This window comes from Pristiophorus japonicus, chromosome 3 (assembly GCF_044704955.1).
Source record: "Pristiophorus japonicus isolate sPriJap1 chromosome 3, sPriJap1.hap1, whole genome shotgun sequence".
Classification (NCBI taxonomy): Eukaryota; Metazoa; Chordata; class Chondrichthyes; family Pristiophoridae; genus Pristiophorus; species Pristiophorus japonicus.
Window position 1 is genome coordinate 40074733 of NC_091979.1, and position 15206 is coordinate 40089938.

Genomic DNA, 15206 nt, shown 5'->3' on the forward strand with positions numbered 1-15206 from the left:
CATAAGTTTCAATGGTTTCGTATGGAGAATAGCTATGAGAAATCTGAAAACAACTTTACAAGAAACCTAGAATTCCAAATAGCGCTGGGGCTGGGAGAATTGGATAGAGCGCAGAGGCCTCGAGGACTCCTGGCAAAGTGAGTCTACCTGGAGAGTTGAAACTAATGTGGTGGGTGGTGTGGTGGGGGGGGGAGTAATGGCTGCTTAGAAAAGAAAGTAAACTTAGATGTACTGGTAAGAAAGAAGTGGAAGATTAAACATGGTTAAACAGGGTAAGATAGTAAAAATAATGAAATTGGGTTATGGAGAGGCTGAAATACCAAAGGAATCAAAACTAAAATGGATATATATTAACGTGCAGCGTATAAGGAAGAAAACTGCAACAACAACTTGTATTTATATAGCACTTTTAATGAAGTGAAACGTCCCAAGGCGCTTCACAGGAGTATTATGAGACCAAAAAAATTGACACCGAGCCACATAAGGAGAAATTAGGGCAGGTGACCAAAAGCTTGGTCAAAGAGATGGATTTAAGGAGCACCTTGAAGGAGGAAAGAGAGGCGGAGAGATTTTGGCAGGGAATTCCAGAGCTTAGGGCCTTGGCAACAGGCCACCAATGGTTGAGCGATTATAGTCAGGGATGCTCAAGAGGGCAGAATTAGAGGAGTGCAGATATCTTGGGGGGGTTGGGGTTGTGGGGCTGAAGGAGATTACAGAGATAGAGAGGGGTGAGGCCATAGAGGGATTTGAAAACAAGAATGAGAATTTTGAAATCGAGGCATTACTTAATCGGGAGCCAATGTAGGTCAGCGAACACAGGGGTGAGCGGGACTTGGTGCAAGTTAGGACACGGGCAGCAGAGTTTTGGATTATCTCTAGTTTAGGTAGGAGTCATTGATTTAAATAGAAAATCATGACACATGGCTGTAACTGGGTCAAAATTGACAATTAAATATACCTAGATATAAAACTTTCAAGGTGGCTAGGAAAGGATGAAAGGGAGGAGGTCACTGACTTGCAAATATAATATACAGAGTCATAGAATCATAGAAATTTACAGTACGGAAGGAGGCCATTTTAACCCATCGTGTCCCCGCCGGCCAACAAAGAGCTATCCAGCCTAATCCCATTTTCCAGCTCTTGTTCGGTAGCCCTGTAGATTACATCACTTCAAGTGCACATCCAAGTACCCGTTAAATGTGCTGAGGTTTTCTGCCTGTAATACCTTTTCAGACAGTGTGTTCCAGATCCCCACCACACTCTGGGTGAAGGAATTTCCCCTCAAATCCCCTCTAAACCTCCTACCAATTATTTTAAGTCTATGCCCCCTGGTTATTGACCCCTCTGCTAAGGGAAATAGGTCCTTCCTATCCACTCTATCTAGGCCCCTCATAATTTTATACACCTCAATAAGGTCTCCCCTCAGCCGCCTCTGTTCCAAAGAAAACAAAACCAGCCTATCCAATCTTTCCACATAGCTAAAATTCTCCAGTCCAGGCAACATCCTCGGAAAGCTCCTCTGTACCCTCTCTAGTGCAATCCTGTAATGTGGTGACCAGAACTGCACAGAGTACTCTAGCTGTGGCCTAACTAGTGTTTTATACAGTTCAAGCGTAACCTTCCTGCTCTTGTATTCTATGCCTTGGCTAATAAAGGCAAGTATTCCGTTTGCCTTCTTAACCACCTTATCCACCTTACCTGTTAAATTCAGGGATCTGTGGACCTGCACTCCAAGGTACCTTTGTTCCTCTACACTTCAGTGTCCTGCCATTTAATGTGTATTCCCTTGCCTTGTTAGCCCTCCCCACGTGCATTACTTCACACTTCTCCAGATTGAATTCCATTTGCCACTGTTCTGCTCACCTGACCAATTCACTGATATCTTCCTGCAATCTGCAGGCTGCTTTCTTCTTTATCAACTACACAGCTGATTTTAGTATCACCTGCAAACGTTTTAATCATACCCCCAACATTCAAGTCTAAGAGCTAGATTTCGCACTTTTGTGCCGATCGTCAAAATGGGCTTTATTTCCAGATCGCCGGCTTGTCGCCCATTTTCAAAGCCCCTAGTCTCCATTTTAAAAATTGGGCGTTACCGCGAGCAATCTGAAATGGGCATTAGCGTTAAATCTCTCTGACCTTCTGCTGTAAAGTATCGCTGTCCTTAGCAACAGCATGGCAACGCTCATTTCCCATGATTCAGGGGGTCAGGGGTCAAGGGTCATCATATGTGCAGAAGAGGAGATAGAGACAGAGGGAACAGAGAGGGTCTGAAAGCATGTATGGGTGTGGTGTGTGCTTGTTTGGCTGTTGGTGGGAGGCACGAGGGAGATTCATCAGCAGCAAAAAGCCTACGAAGCACCAAGAACGTAGTTGGCACCGAGTTTTTGTCCAACAAATAAGAGATAACATGGAAGGGATGGAGGAGGCCCTGGAGCTGTTAGCCAGGAACACTGGTGGCAGAGGGCTCCCAGTGGTCCCGGAGCACGGCACTGCACCCCAAGTATACCACATCTCCATTGCCAATGATACATGAGAGCCAGGAGGAACCCTTGGGACCGTCCTCTTCCATGTCCGTCCAAGCAGCGGTTCTGCCTTCAACCCCCTGCCAATGAAGCATCGCCTGAGGAGCTCCTCAGCCAAGTGACTTGGAGTCAGGAGGGGAAGTGGGGCGGGGGTGAAGGAAAGTGAGGTGCATGGCCGCAGGTGTTGTCTGGGGCATATTTTTAGGTAGCTGCTGCTATTTTGGTGGGAGGGTCGGGGCGAGGGGGCTATCTTGTTGGTTTGCATTTGTGTTCTGTTTTGCGGGAAATGGGGACCATTGTAATGATGTAAATGTAATAAATTTGTTGTGGGCTGGGGTGGGGTGTTTTTTGCAGGTATACTTATAATTTCAGATAAATGGTTGAATTAAATGTTTTATATTTAACATAACCTTGTTGCGCATTGGCTCAGATAGCTGCACCATTAAATACTGGTGATTCCTTAACATGAAAGGGTGTAATTACACTGAACTTGAATCAACTTAAACTTTAACTGTCACCAAGGTGATGCACACCATTGACGTATGACCTGCACACCCAGCAGTGTTGCAGCTTTGTAAATACCACCAATGTTTTCAAGCAAAGCTCTCATTTATGAGCTGCTGACTTAGTCTTGCAGCTATGATGCCATCACGGGCCCTTTCCTACAGTATAGAGGGGGGGCGGGGGTATGGTTTCAGAATCAGCCTGATTGTCTGGCCCGATGTCAGCGTTCACCTCCCCGTCCTCCTCTTTCTCTCTCCCCTGAGGTGGACCGTCTGACCCTCCTGATAGCCAAGTTGTGCAACATGCAGCACACCACCACGAATTGAGCTACCTGCTCAGTGTGATATAGCTCGCCTCCTGAGTGGTCCAGGCATCTAAAGTGCTGCTTAAGCACTCCAATGCTTTTCTCAATGATATTGTGAGTGGATCTGTGGCTCTCGTTGTATCGCTTCTCGGCTTCTGTCTGGGTGTTACGCAGGGGGGGTCATTAGCCAGGTGGTGAGGCCATATCCTTTGTCACCAAGCATCCAGCATTGACCTTGTGGCTGACTGGTAAACAAGTCAGATACAGTGCTCTCACGCAGGATGTGAGCATTATGAATGTTGCCCGGAAATTTAGCATTCACTGCTATAATAATTTGCTGGTGGTCGATAATGAGTTGCACATTCAGGGAGTGGAATCCCTTGCGGTTCCTGAAAACCTCTGCATCCTGAAAAGGTGCCCGCATCGCGGTGTGCTTACAGTCTATTGCTCCCTACACCTTAGGGAAATTAGCAATTTGGTCGTGTTATGTCTCAAATAAAGCAATGTGACTGAGTACTGTAGACTTGAGTAAGCGTGATCTTAGTCTCTTTATTCTGACTCTAGAGTGTCGGCACAGCAGGGAGACCTGCTTATATACAGTGCTCCCAAGGGATGCTGGGATCCCTTGGGACTCCAACAGATGCGCCCTCTGGTGGCAGTAGAATGCTGGTTACAAGGTGTTGCATACATAACATCACTCCCCACCAAAGTCAATGGTACACTTATTTACAGGTTGAGACGATCTGGGGCTTTCCGCTCCCTAGTCGATCGTCTCGGTACAAACACAGATGCAGGTGAGTTGGTTGGGCCTTCGCTGGGCTGCTGCGCAGCTGGCCTTGCTGGGCTGCTGGGGATAATGAGTTCAGCTTTGTGGTCAACCGTCATGTCGGTTGCCACTTGTGTGTGTATCGGAGTGTCGAAGTTGGTGGTGTCCTCTTCAGGTTGCTCGTGGCTGTCTGTGAATCGCAGTTTGGTTTGGTCCAAATGCTTTCTGTAAATTAGTCCATTTGCAAGTTTGACCTCAAACACCCTACTCCCTTCGTTGGCTACGACAGTGCTAGCAAGCCATTTGGGACCATGTCCATAATTGAGTACAAAAACAGGGTCATTGACTTTAATATCGTGTGATAAATTTGTGCGATCATGGTACATGCTTTGTTGATGCCGCCTGTCCGCGACGTGATCATGTAGATCAGGGTGGACTAGAGAGAGCTTTGTTTTGCGTGCCCTTTTCATGAGCAGCTCGGCTGGGGGAACCCCGGTGAGCGAGTGGGGTCTTGTGCGGTAGCTGAGCAGGACTCGGGACAGGCAGGTCTGCAGGGAGCCTTCCGACACGCATTTCAAGCTTTGCTTGATGGTTTGGACTACCCGTTCTGCCTGGCCGTTAGATGCGGGCTTGAACAGGGCAGATGTGACATGCTTGATCCCATTGCGGGTCATGAATTACTTGAAGTCAGCGCTGGTGAAGCATGGCCCATTGTCGCTGACAAGGACATCAGGCGGGCCTTGCGTGGCAAACATGGCTCGTAGGCTTTTGATGGTGATAGTGGATGACCTAACAGACATTATTACACACTCAATCCATTTTGAATAAGCATCCACAACAACCAAAAACATTTTGCCTAGAAACGGGCCAGCGAAGTCAACGTGGATCCTAGACCATGGTTTGGAGGGCCATGACCACAAACTTAGCAGTGCCTCCTGGGTGCATTGCTCAGTTGAGCAAGTATTGCATTGACGCACGCAAGACTCCAAATCTGAGTCGATGCCGGGCCACCACACATGGGATCTGGCTATAGCTTTCATCATTACTATGCCTGGGTGGGTACTGTGTAGGTTGCGTATGAACATTTCCCTACCTTTCTTAGGCAAAACCACCAATTACCCCACAAAAGACAGTCCACCTATATGGACATTTCGTTTTCGCACCGCTCGAACGGCTTGATCTCTTCTTACATCTCCGCTGGGATGCTGGAGCAGCTCCCATGGAGGACACAGTTTTTTTACAAAGGGGAGTAAAGGATTCTGGCTGGTCCAGGTCCTGATCTGGCGGGCCGCAATGGGTGACTTTTCGTTTTCAAATGCAACCATCACCAAGAACAAGTCTGCAGGCTGTGCCATTTCCACCCTGGTGGTGGGCAATGGAGCCGACTGATAGCATCAGGGCAGTTTTCTGTGCCTGGCCTGTGGCGAATTACATAGTTATATGCAGACAGCGTGAGCGGCCATCTTTGGATGCGAGCAGAAGCATTGGTATTAATACCTTTGCTCTCTGAGAATAGCGATATGAGCGGCTTATGGTCAGTTTCTAACTCGAACTTAAGCCCAAACAGATACAAGTGCATTTTTTTCACACCGTAAACGCGTGCCAGAGCTTCTTTTTCAATGATGCTGTAGGCCCTTTCGGCCTTGGACAAACTCCTGGACGCATAAGCGACCGGTTGCAATGTTCCCGATTCGTTTGCTTGTTGTAACACACACCCGACCCCGTACAAAGCTGCATCGCAAACTAGCACTAAACGTTTACATGGGTGATACAGAACAAGCAGTTTGTTGGAACATAACAGATTTCTGGCTTTCTCAAAAGCAGTCTCTTGTGATTTCCCCCATACTCAGTCATCTCCCTTGCGTAGAAAATAGTTGCAGGAGTAGGCCAATTGGCCCTTCGTAGTGTAGAAAATTACCAAAATAATTGAGGAGTCCCAGAAACGACCACAGCTCTGTCACGTTTGTGGTCTTGGCGCGTTCTTGATGGCCTCCATCTTGGCGTCGGTGGATCGGATGCCGTCTGCCGTGATTCTTTTCCCTAAGAACTCGGCCTCTGGTGCCAGGAAAACATACTTTGAGCGTTTCAACCTGAGTCCCAAACGATCTAGCCGACTTAGAAACTCTTCCAGGTTCTGCAAGTGTTCGATGGTGTCAGATGAATACGTGGCTTGAGGAATGGTGCAAGGGGGAGGGATGCAAATTCCTGGGACATTGGAACCGGTTCTGGGGGAAGTGGGACCAGTACAAACTGGATGATCTGCACCTGGGCAGGACCGGAACCAATGTCCTAGGCGGAGTGTTTGCTAGTGCTGTTGGGGAGGGTTTAAAATAAATAGGCAGGGGGATGGGAATCTATGCAGGGAGGCAGAGGAAAGTAAAAGGGGGGCATAAGCAAAAGGTAGGAAGGAGAAAAGCAAGAGTAGAGGGCAGAGAAGGGCAAAAATCAAAAAGGGCCACATTACAACATAATTCTAAAAGGACAAAGAGTGTTAAAAAAAACAAGCCTGAAGGCTCTGAGTCTCAATGCGAGGAGCATTCGTAATAAGGTGGATGAATTGACTGCGCAGACAGCTGTTAACGGATATGATGTAATTGGGATTACAGAGACATGGCTCCAAGGTAACCAAGGCTGAGAACTCAACATTCAGGGGTATTCAATATTCAGGAAGGACAAACAAGAAGGAAAAGGAGGTGGGGTGGCATTACTGGTTAAAGAGGAGATTAATGCAATGGTAAGGAAGGATATTAGCATGGATGATGTGGAATCTATATGGGTAGAGCTGCGAAACACCAAAGGGCAGAAAACATTAGTGGGAGTTGTGTACAGATCATCAAACAGTACTAGGGAGGTTGTGGATGGTATCAAACAGGAAATTAGGGATGTGTGCAATAAGGATACAGCAGTTATCATGGGTGACTTTAATCTGCATATTGATTGGGCTAACCGAACTGGTAGCAATACTGTGGAGGAGGATTTCCTGGCGTGTACAAGGGATGGTTTTCTAGACCAATATGTCGAGGAACCAACTAGACAGCAGGCCATCCTAGACTGGGTCTTGGTGTAACGAGAGAGGATTAATTAGCAGTCTGGTCGTGCGAGGCCCCTTGGGGAAGAGTGACCATAAGATGGTAGAATTCTTCATTAAGGTGGAGAGTGACACAGTTAATTCAGAGACTAGGGTCCTGAACTTAAAGAAAGGAAACTTTGATGGTATGAGACATGAATTGGCTAGGATAGACTGGAGAATGATATTTAAAGGGTTGTCGGTGGATAGGCAATGGCAAACATTTAAATATCACATGGATGAACTACAACAATTGTACATCCCTGTCTGGTATAAGCATAAAAAAGGGAAAGTGGCTCAACCGTGGCTAACAAAGGAAATTAGGGAAAGTGTTATATCCAAGGAAGAGGCATATAAATTGGCCAGAAAAAGCAGCAAACCTGAGGACTCAGAAATGTAGAATTCAGTAGAGGAGAATTAAGGGTTTAATTAGGAGGGGGAAAATAGAGTATGAGAGTAAGTTTTCAGGGAACATAAAAACTGACTGCAAAAACTTCTACAGATATGTGAAGAGAAAAAGATTAGTGAAGACTAATGTAGGTCCCTTGCAGTCAGAATCAGGGGAATTCATAATGGGGAACAAGGAAATTGCAGACCAATTGAACAAATACTTTGGTTCCATCTTCAGTAAGGAAGACACAAATAACCTCCCGAAAATACTAGGGGACCGAGTGTTGTGTATAGAGAAAGAGTCAGACTGAACACTGTGAGCTCAAAGTAAAGTGTGACCTTAGTCTTTTATTGCAGGTCTCCAGAGTGCCTCTCCAACCTGTGAAACCTCCTTAAATACCTGTGCACCCAAGGGATTATGGGATCCCTTGGGATACCAGGGGATGAGCCCTTTGGTGGCTGTACAAAGTGAATACAAGTCCACATATATAACAACACTCCCCCCGCAAAGTCAATAGTGTAACTATTTACAATGTGAGTTGATCTGGGGCCCTTCTTGCCCTGGTTGATTGTCTCGGTGTGAAAGCTGGTGTTATTGAATCATTTGTTGGGTCCTCACTGGGCTGCTGTGCAGCTGGCCTTGCTGGGCTGCCTGGTGTGTTGGGCCCTGCAGGGCTGCTGTGGATGATGAGTTCTGCTTCCTGGTCAACCGTGGTGCCGGTTGTCACTGGTGTGTATGTTGGGGGATCAAAAAAGGTCCAAGGTGGGTTGCTCAGGATAGTCCGTGAATCTGAGTTTGATTTGGTCCAAGTATTTCCGGTGAATGAGTCCCTTTGAAAGTTTGATCCGAAACACCCTGCTTCCCTCTTTGGCCATGACAGTGCCGGGAAGCCACTTGGGACCTTGTCCATAATTTAATACAAATACAGGATCATTGATTTCAATCTCGCGTGACACATTTGTGCTGTCATGGTATGCACTTTGTTGAAGCTGTCTGCTCTCTACCTGTTCATGTAGATCAGGGTGAACTAACGAGAGCCTTGTCTTAAGTGCTCTTTTCAGGAACAGTTCAGCAGGTGGGATCCCAGTGAGTGAGTGGGGTCTCGTGCGGTAGCTAAGCAGGACTCTGGATAGGCGAGTCTCAGTGAGCCTTCAGTTACCCTCTTCAAGCCTTGCTTGATGGTTTGCACTGCTCTCTCTGCCTGACCATTGAACGCTGGTTTAAACGAGGCAGATGTGGCATGTTTGATCCCGTTACGGGTCATGAATTCTTTGAATTCAGCACTGGTAAAACATGGCCCATTGTCGCTCACCAGGACATCGGGTAAGCCGTGAGTAGCAAACATGGCCCGCAGGCTTTCAGTAGTGGCAGCGGACGTGCTAGCCAACATTATCTCACATTAAATCCACTTGGAGTATGCGTCTACAACCACAAGGAACATTTTACCCAAGAACAGGCCTGCATAGTCGACGTGTACCCAAGACCACGGTTCGGAGGGCGAAGCCCATAAACTTAGCAGCGCCTCCCTGGGTACATTGCTTAACTGCGAGCATGTATTACATCTGTGAACGCAGGACTCTAAGTCCGCATCGATACTGGGCCACCACACGTGGGATCTGGCTATCGCTTTCATCATTACGATGCCTGGATGGGTACGGTGGAGGTCATTGATGAAGGTGTCTCTGTCCTTCTTGGGGACCACTACTCAATTGCCCCACAGAAGGCAGTCTGCCTGTATAGACATTTCATCTTTGCACCACTGGAACGGCTTTATTGCTTCCTGTATTTCCACTGGGACACTGGATCAGCTCCCGTGAAGCAAACAGCTTTTGACTAGAGATAATAAGGGGTCCTGCCTTGTCCAGGTTTTGATCTGCCGGCTGCGCCATTTTCACCCCCATGGTGGGCAATGGCAGCCTACTGAGAGGATCTGCGCAGTTTTCTGTGCCTGGCCTGTGGCAGATGGCATAGTTGTATGTGGACAACGTGAGCGCCCATCTCTGGATGCGGGCCGATGCGTTGGTATTTATCCCTTTACTCTCGGAAAACAGGGATATAAGTGGCTTATGGTCAGTTTCCAATTCGAATTTTAGCCCAAACAGATATTGATGCATTTTCTTTACCCCATAGACACACGCTGACGCTTCTTTTTCAATCATACTGTAGGCTCTCTCAGCCTTAGACAGACCCCTGGATGCATAAGCAACCGGTTGCAGTTTCCCGAAATCATTAGCTTGTTGCAATACATACCCGGCGCCATATGACGATGCATCACATGTTAGTATCAAACGCTTACATGGATCATACAACACAAGCAATTTGTTTGAGCATAACAATTTTCTCGCTTTTACAAAGGCATTTTCTTGGCTTTTGTCCGAAATCCATTCGCCCCATTTTCTTAGTAAGTGGTTCTAGCAGTGTGCTGAGACCTGGTAAGAAGTTACCAAAGTAGTTCAAGAGTCCCAGAAACGATCGCAGCTCCATCACGTTCTGTGGCCTTGGTGCATTCTCGATTGCCTCCATCTTCGCGTTGGTGGGCCTGATGCCATCCACCGCAATCCTCCTTCCCAAGAACTCCACTTCAGGCACCAGGAAAACGCATTTTGAGCATTTTAACCTGAGCCCCACGCAGTTGAGTCGACTAAGAACCTGCTCCAGGTTCTCCAGGTGCGCGACTGTGTTCCGACCTGTGACCAAGATGTCGTCCTGGAAGACCACGGTGTGCGGGACCAAATTCAATAAACTTTCCATGTTTCTCTGAAATATCGCCGCCGCTGATCGGATTCCAAATGGGCATCTGTTATAAACAAAAAGACCATTGTGCATGTTGATGCAGGCGAGGGCCTTCGAAGATTCCTTCAGTTCCTGCGTCATGTAGGCTGAAGTCAGATCCAGCTTCATGAACGTTTTTCCTCCTGCCAGTGTTGCAAAGAGGTTGTCGGCCTTTGGTAGTGGGTATTTCCCAGCCAGCTCCTGGCGAGCAGCGTGGGACCATCGCCCGGTACCACCCAGAGTGGTAGCTTGTGCACCGTTCCATTGTAGGAGACCTTTTCGGTAGCACTGCCGATTACAGGAATCAGTTATTTTGTGTAAGTTCTTAGTCTCGTGCAAACTGGAGTTAAGACTGGCCTTGAGGCCTTGTTGCACCACAATCTTTCAAAAGTCTTTTTGCCCATGATGGACTGGCTCGCGCCTGTGTCCAGCTCCATTGACACCGGGAGTCCATTTAGTTTAACATTCAGCATTATCGGGGGACAATTCGTGGTGAATGTGTGCACCACATGTACCTCTGTCTCCTCTATCTGAGGCTCTGGTTCATCGTGATCCTCCGTGGATCTGTCCTCCTCTGCAACGTGGTGGTTTGCAGGTTTAACAGGCTTAGCAGCTCGCCTGCACACTCGTTGGAGGTGTCCCATTGTTCCACAGGCCTTGCAAACGTACTCTTTGAATCGGCATGAATGGAAACGATGATCACCCCCGCAGTACCAACAAGGTGTTAATGGCCGTGCATTCATCACCCTTGATGGTGGACTCTGAGTCATCTGCAGATGTGAGGCTGCAGGTATGTGTGACCTGCCCTGTATGTTACGATTCGAAAACAACATCACTTTGTTCACAATACTTGTAGCAGCACTTGTGTGCTGAGAGATTTGCTTAGTATTGTCACTAGTGGCAATGAACGCCTAGGCTATCGCTATGGCCTTACTCAAGGTTGGGGTCTCTACAGTCAAAAGTTTGCGAAATATGGTTTCGTGGCCAATGCCAAGTACGAAAAAGTCTCTGAGCATGTGCTCCAAATATCCTTCAAATTCGCAATGTCTTGCAAGGCGTCTTAGCTTTGCGACATAACTCGCCACTTCCTGGCCTTCAGACCTTTTGTAGGTGTAGAACCGGTACCTCGCCATCAGAACGCTTTCCTTCGGGTTCAAATGCTCTCGGACCAGTGTGCACAAATCATTGTGCGATTTCTCCATGGGTTTCGCTGGAGTGAGCAGATTCTTCATGAGGCCATACGTTGGTGCCCCACAGACGGTGAGGAGGATCACCTTCATTTGGCAGCGCTCTCTTCCCCATCTAGCTCGTTGGCCACGAAGTATTGGTCGAGTTGTTCCACAAAAGTTTCCCAATCATCTCCCTCTGAAAATGTTTCCAGGATGCCCACTGTTCTCTGCATCTTTGGGTTGGCTATCTGTATCTCATTGCCAGTTGTTGTGGATGGAGAGTCAGACTGAACACTGTGAGCTCAAAGTAAAGTGTGACCTTAGTCTTTTATTGCAAATCTCCAGAGTGCCTCTCCAAACTGTGAAGCCTCCTTAAATACCTGTGCTCCCAAATGTTAATGGGATTCCTTGGGACAACAGGGGATGAGCCCTCTGGAGGCTGTACAGAGTAAATACAAGTCCACATATATAACATCGAGGGTCTTGCGAGAAGGGGGATCTGAGGAAAATCCTTATTAGTCAGGAAATTGTGTTAGGGAAATTGAAGGGACTGAAGGCTGATAAATCCCCAGGGCTTGATAGTCCGCATCCCAGAGTACTTAAGGAAGTGGCCCTAGAAATAGTAGATGCATTAGAATGTCATTTTCCAACATTCCATGGACTCTGGTTCAGTTCCTAAGAATTGGAGGGTAGCTAATGTAACCCCACTTTTTAAAAAAGGAGGTAGAGAGAAAACAGGGAATTATCGACCGGTTAGCCTGACATTGGTGGTGGGGAAAATACTGGAATCAATTATTAAAGATGAAATAGCAGCGCATTAGGAAAGCAGTGACAGGATCGGTCCAAGTCAGCATGGATTTATGAAAGGGAAATCATGCTTGACAAATCTTCTAGAGTTTTTTGAGGATGTAACTAGTAGAGTGGATAAGGGTGAACCAGTGGGTGTGGTGTATTTGGACTTTCAAAAGGCTTTTGACAAGGTCCCACACAAGAGATTAGTGTGTAAAATTAAGGCACATGGTATTGGGGGTAATGTATTGATGTGGATAGAGAACTGGTTAGCAGACAGCAAGAAAAGAGTGGGAATAAATGGGTCCTTTTCAGAATGGCAGGCAGTGACTAGTGGGGTGCCGCAGGGCTCAGTGCTGGGACCCCAGCCATTTACAATATACATTAATGATTTAGATGAAGGAATTGAGTGTAATATCTCCAAATTTGCAGATGACACTAAGCTGGGTGGCAATGTGAGCTGCGAGGAGGATGCAGCAGGCTACAGGGGGACTTGGACAGGTTAGGTGAATGGGCAAATGCATGGCAGATACAGTATAATGTGTGTAAGTGTGAGGTTATCCACTTTGGTGGCAAAAACAGAAAGGTAGATTATTTTCTGAATGGTGACAGATTAGTAAAAGGGGAGGTACAACGTGACCTGCGTATCATTGAAGGTAGGCATGCAGGTAGAGCAGGCAGTAAAGAAAGCAAATGGCATGCTGGCCTTCATAGCGAGGGGATTTGAGTATAGGAGCTGGGAGGTCTTACTGCAGTTGTACAGGGCCTTGATGGGACCACACCTTGAGTATTGTGTGCAGTTTTGGTCTCCAAATCTGAGGAAGGACATTCTTGCTATTGAGGGAGTGCAGCGAAGGTTTACCCGACTGATTCCCGAGATGGCAGGACTAACATATGAAGAAAGACTGGATCGACTCGGCTTATATTCATTGGAATTTAGAAGAATGAGAGGGGATCTTATAGAAACATATAAAATTCTGACAGGATTGGACAGGTTAGAAGCAGAAAGAATGTTCCCGATGTTGGGGAAGTCCAGAACCAGGGGTCGCAGTCTAAGGATAAGGGGTAAGCCATTTAGGACCGAGATGAGAAGAAACTTCTTCACTCAGAGAATTGTGAATCTGTGGAATTCTCTACCACTGAAAGTTGTTGAGGCCAGTTCGTTAGATATATTCAAAAGTGAGTTAGATGTGGCCCTTACGGCTAAAGGGATCAAGGGGTATGGAGAGAAAGCAGGAATGGGATACTTAAGTTGTATGATCAGCCATGATCATATTGAATGGTGGTACAGGCTCGAAGGGTCAAATGGCCTACTCCTGCATCTACTTTCTATGTTTCTATGTGTCCCGACCTGTGATCAATATGTCATCCTGGAAAACCACGGTGCGCGGAACCGACTTTAGCAGACTCTCCATGTTCCTTTGATAAATAGCCACGGCTGATCGCATCCCAAATGAGCATCTATTGTAGATGAACAGACCTTTGTTCGTGTTGATGCAGGTGAGGCCTTTCGAAGATTCTGCCAGCTCCTGCGCCATGTAGGCCGAGGTCAGGTCCAACTTGGTGAACGTCTTCCCTCCTGCCAGCGTCACAAATAGATCGTCTGCCTTGGGTAGCGGGTACTGGTCCTGCAGCGAAAAACAGTTAATCGTTACTTTATAGTCCCCACAAATTCTGACCATGCCATCGCCCTTGAGAACTGGAACAACCAGACTGGCCCACTCATTCAACTCAACCGCCGTGATGATGCCCTCTCGTTGCAGCCTATCCAGCTCAATCTCCACTTTCTCTCACATCACGTGTGGCACCGCACGTGCCTTGTGGTGGATGGGTTCTGTACTGGGAACCAAGTGGATTTGCACCTTCGCCCCAGAGAAATTTCCGACGCCTGGTTCAAACAACGACGGGAACTTGCTCAAAACCTGGGTACATGAGGCGTCGTCGATGGACGAAAGTGCTCGGATGTCATCCTAGTTCCAGTGGATTTTTCCCAGCTAGCTTCTGCCGAAGAGTGTGGGGCCATCTCCTGGTACAATCCATAGTGGTAGTTTGTGCACCGCTCCATCATAGGAGACTTTTACTGCTGCACTGCCAATTACACTGATCAGCTCCAAAGTGTAAGTTCTCAGCTTGGTATGAATAGGGCTCAGCTTGGGCCTTTGTGCCTTGTTGCACCACAGCCTCTCGAAGGCCTTTTTGCTCATGATAGACTGACTCGCACCCGTATCCAATTCCATGGATACTGGAATTCTGTTCAATTCAATTTTTAACATGATCGGTGGACATTTTGTGGTGAAGTTGTGTACCACGTACACTTCTGCCTCCTCGGTTCGAGTCTCGAGTTCAGTTTGATCCGCCATGGATCGGTCTTCCTCTGCAACTTGGGGGTTTGCAGGGTTTGCAGCTCGTCTGCACATTCGCTGGAGGTGTCCCATTGTTCCACAGCCTTTTCACGCATAGTGTTTGAAACGGCATTGATGGGCTAGATGATCACCTCCGCAACGCCAACAAGGTGTTAATTGCCTCGCATTTGTACTTGATGGCGGACTCTGAGTCATCTGAGGTTGTGCAGCTGCAGGCGTGTACATTCTGCCATATGCATTCCTGCCTGAAAACGACGCTACTTTGGGTACAATACTTGCTGATGCATCTTTATGCTGCAAAATTTGTTTGGTGTTATCGCTGGTGGACATAAATGCCTGGGCTATCGTTATGGCTTTGCTCAGGTTCGGTGTTTCAACAGTCAATAGCTTGCGAAGGATAACCTCATGGCCAATGCCAAGCACAAAAAGGTCTCTTAGCATTTGCTCCAGGAATTCACTGAATTCGCAATATCCTGCAAAGCGCCTTAGATCAGCGACCTAGCTCGCCACTTCCTGGCCTTCAGACCGTTGACATGTATAAAATTGATACCTTGCC